This window comes from Zonotrichia albicollis, chromosome 3, assembly GCF_047830755.1.
Source record: "Zonotrichia albicollis isolate bZonAlb1 chromosome 3, bZonAlb1.hap1, whole genome shotgun sequence".
Lineage (NCBI taxonomy): Eukaryota > Metazoa > Chordata > Aves > Passeriformes > Passerellidae > Zonotrichia > Zonotrichia albicollis.
The window spans coordinates 103,076,897-103,080,681 of NC_133821.1; the positions used below are offsets into that span (position 1 = coordinate 103,076,897).

A 3,785-nucleotide genomic window follows, 5' to 3' on the forward strand; every position below is an offset into this window, starting at 1 on the left:
GATCTTCATCAAGACACAATGTAAGTTATTACCAAAATGTCCACAGGCTTTGTGATACTCAAAGGATTTGTAAAGATAATATATTGCTATCAAAGATCTTTCAAGCCTAGTTTCCAAAAGAATCAGGTTTTATTGTTTATATGGTATAAAAACTGTAGAAGAACATTATATGTTTGCCAAAAGTAGCAGTTTTTTTGGAAACAAACATTTTACTTATATCCACACTTGATCACATTAGCCTGAGAAATTAATTTATAAATAATATCACAATGATAATTCCTATTGGACAAAGCATATCAGAGGGAGAGAAATAGAAGCTGGGAAAACAACTGGGAAGGAATCAGACTAGAAAACTTTCTCAGCATCTTCTGGATTAGGCAAGTTCAAGGCTGTGATGAGAGAGAAATAGTAGCTATGACAAATGTTCTTCTGACAGAGCCAGGATTTTACTTGGCACAACCAAACCTGCTTCATCCCACAGATGGGGGCTGTGGAAAGAATCTCTCATACTGGCAAAAGAGATTTCCTTCATGGTATGTCTCTCCTTTGTGTAGTGGCTTATGAAATACCCTATGCCTCAGCCTACATCAGGTGGAGGAGTTACAACTTATAAAGACTCTACTGAATTAGTGTAAATATATGCAACATGCAAACCAGGAAAGGAGTATAATGGGAGAAACAAAATAGTTACAAATGTTAAAGGGATATGAACACTGAAAGAAGTTAATTGAAAACTGACAGGACCTGATACAATAGTGAGAAAAGAAAGAATAAATGAATTAAATGGAAACATCAGGGTAAAACCAGAAAATATTTCAGAAGAAGTGTGCAAATATAGGTAAATATATCAAAAGGACACTTACTGTCCATTAGAAATGTGTTCTGGACTACAGCTATGAGCTAATGATGCTTTTAATTCTTTCTAAGGCATTGAAAATTCTGTGGGATGGAGAGACATGGTGGATTGTTGAAATACTACCTAATGTTTATCCTGCAGTGATTCAAAACAAGCCATCCAAGCTTAAAGGAAAACACTGTTCATCACTGGAAGCTGTAAGTGGCCACATGTGCACTCATCTGATGGAAGGAGAGAAATGTGCCCCTTCGTTTTGTAGGATGCGTGGCCAAAAGTAATCCTAAGTGCTGTAGTAAGCAAACTCCTACTATGATGCAGTGGTGCTCTGGCATTTTAATAGCAACTAAAGGAGTAACCTTATTTAGGACCCATGGCTCAGGACCCATTCCTAGGAACAAAAATAGGACAATACCCGTCATGATTGGTTATTTTTTCCCCCATTTTACCAGCCTCTGGAGACTAAACTGCTGAAAGTGCTGCTGGTCAAGCTGGCAGACAAGGGGGCTAATGGCCTTCAGCCATGGTAGCTGGTGGGATCCAAATGAGCATATGATGATGGCATGGCAATGGTTTCCAGCTCTGTGAAGGAAAGCTCCTGCTCGTTTGGTAGTTCTTCTTGATGAACACCACATGTCTATACTGAGCTTTCTCTTCTATTTATTTTAAATTTCCTATGAAAGTAATTTCTATGTGAAGGAATAAGGAAGCTACGTGCTTAAAAAGAAAATAGAACTGTAGTGCTCAGAAGTATGTTTATTCAACTGTGAAGTTCACCGCTGAAACGGGGATTGACAGACGTTAGCCATATTTTATCACCACTCTCAGGAATGCCAGGACTAGAAATGCTCAGGAGAAGCTGATGCCAACGTGTACTGAGAAGATTTATTCTTGCTTTTCTTTCATTGTGCTTATTCCAGACTTCCCACAGCAGGCCTTAATGAAAAATATTCCAAAGTTCAGCGACAGTTCCAAGTAACTGACAGATGGAACAAAGTTCACCAAGAACTTTATTAAGGAAGAGGACAACCTGAGGTAGGGTTTAGGAGAGATGCAGGTGATTGTCTCTGATACTGCAATCCTCAAGGCCTTCTGTCAGCTTGCAGCCGAAGCTGGACATGTTTACTCTGTGTTGGCAATCCAGTGTTTGACTTTCTAAGCTGCCAAAATTTGACTTCTTCCCTGTCCAGAACAACTGTGCTAATAGTATTTATGGAGCAAGCATTCCATGCCTAAAACCTAAGGAAATGCCATACTTGAGCAGCTTTCTTCTGCCTGCCTTGCTTGTAGGTGTGGCTGCAGAACGTGATGGGAAAAGGGCACATCTGCCCCAGGGTGGTCTCAGGCACAACCTGCAGCAGCAATGGGTTTTGTCCTCAGGCTGCCTCTGTGTCCCAGCAGTCCAGCCCATGTGCTTCTCTCTCTGCTTGTGAGATATTTTGTCTGATGAGGGTGAGAGTTGCAAGGCAAACTTATTTCAGGTCAGGAGAAAGTTTCCCCTCTGTTACTATGTCCCTTTGTCTATAAATAATTAGGCATTCATTTTAGCATGTGAACTGTAAAATGCTCTTTAATCTCACCAGATGAGGATTAGCTGAACAACCTACTAACTCATGGTAAGGAAAGTATCCAGGAGTGGTTCTTAATAGAAGGGACTTTTCAGTTTTATGTCTCTTTATGACCTATCCCTGCTATCTTTGCACGAACACACACACACACAGAGCCATCTGATCAATACTCTTGATTATTACTTTGCTTAAAATCTTGAGAAAAGTAGAAAGATTTAAAGATTCCTGGTCAATGTTGTGTTTAGCTGCATGGTCTGTCCATGTTCTCATCACATAATGTTCTGCCTCTGATAAAGAAATAGATATAACCAATCTGATTGATTAATGGGATGTAGTTGCACATAATGTTGCTATAAATGTGTGCACTGAACCAGTCACAAAGAGCATAATATGCAAACAAGCTTTTGCTAAAGGAATTTACAAATAACTTCTGTTAATAGACAGCAAATGCAGGTAAAATTCATTGAAATAGTGATTTATTGCAATTACTTGATTTGCTTTTGAATACATTTATATGCATATGCAGAGAGAATGTGGGATGTTATGAAAGAGTGAGAAATAATTCAGAGGGTTTTTTTGTTTCTATACAAACAAAATCTGTATGCAAGCTTTGGAGGCAGGGAAAAAAAGAGAAACAAAGAGCAGAACTTCTATGTTTTCCAGAAGTGCCTTGACATATCAGTCCTGATTTACTGCACCTTACAAGAACTTATAGGGAAGGTTGGAGACATTCTTTTCCCATTGGGGAGTGTTGAATGGAATTGCTGTGGAGTGCTGCTTCATCAGTACTCAGGAGAGTGATGTTCACTACTACTGGCTGAGAGATTCTGCTTCTGCTTGAGAGGTAAGGCTGCATGCTCCTCCACTTCTCTGGGAATCTTTCTACTCTGGAACATTAGCTGTGATCCAGATTTTATGAAAATCTGTTTAATAGCAGTGCAGAGAATGAGTTGCAGAGCCATTTATAACAGCCAAAATAATTCAGTTGTGACCTCTTTGTGTTCCCATAAAACTGTTTTTCCCTCAGCATCAGGAGATGAGTCAGCAGTAGTGATAACAAGAGTTAGAGAAATACTGGAAAAAACAAGTGTCCCAAGTACTTTGGCAGTGAAAAATTAAGCTTCAAAGTGATTTCTTCATGGAACATTTTTTCTCTCTCCAGGACACCAAACTGACGGAGTATATTAAAGAAAGAAGAAAAAGAGGGAGAGAGAGAACGAAAACAGGACTTGGATGATATTTCTCAGTGTCTGCCAATATCTAACATGCTTTTGGAAAAGTTGTGTAACACAACCTACCAAGAGAGCCCTGTTTGAATAGAGGCTAATAATCCTTTCTATTTAGTGCTGTTTGTGGTTTTGCAG

At 39.2% G+C, this 3,785-nt stretch overlaps 1 long non-coding RNA gene across 1 annotated transcript; it reads left to right on the forward strand.

The window, feature by feature from the left end:
- Positions 1 to 866: 866 nt before the first annotated feature.
- Positions 867 to 3,259, forward strand: LOC113459143 (uncharacterized). The gene is made up of 3 exons (XR_003380063.2): positions 867 to 1,053; positions 1,774 to 1,888; positions 3,085 to 3,259. It is a non-coding gene; the product is annotated as an uncharacterized LOC113459143 (long non-coding RNA).
- The last annotated feature ends 526 nt before the right edge of the window (positions 3,260 to 3,785 follow it).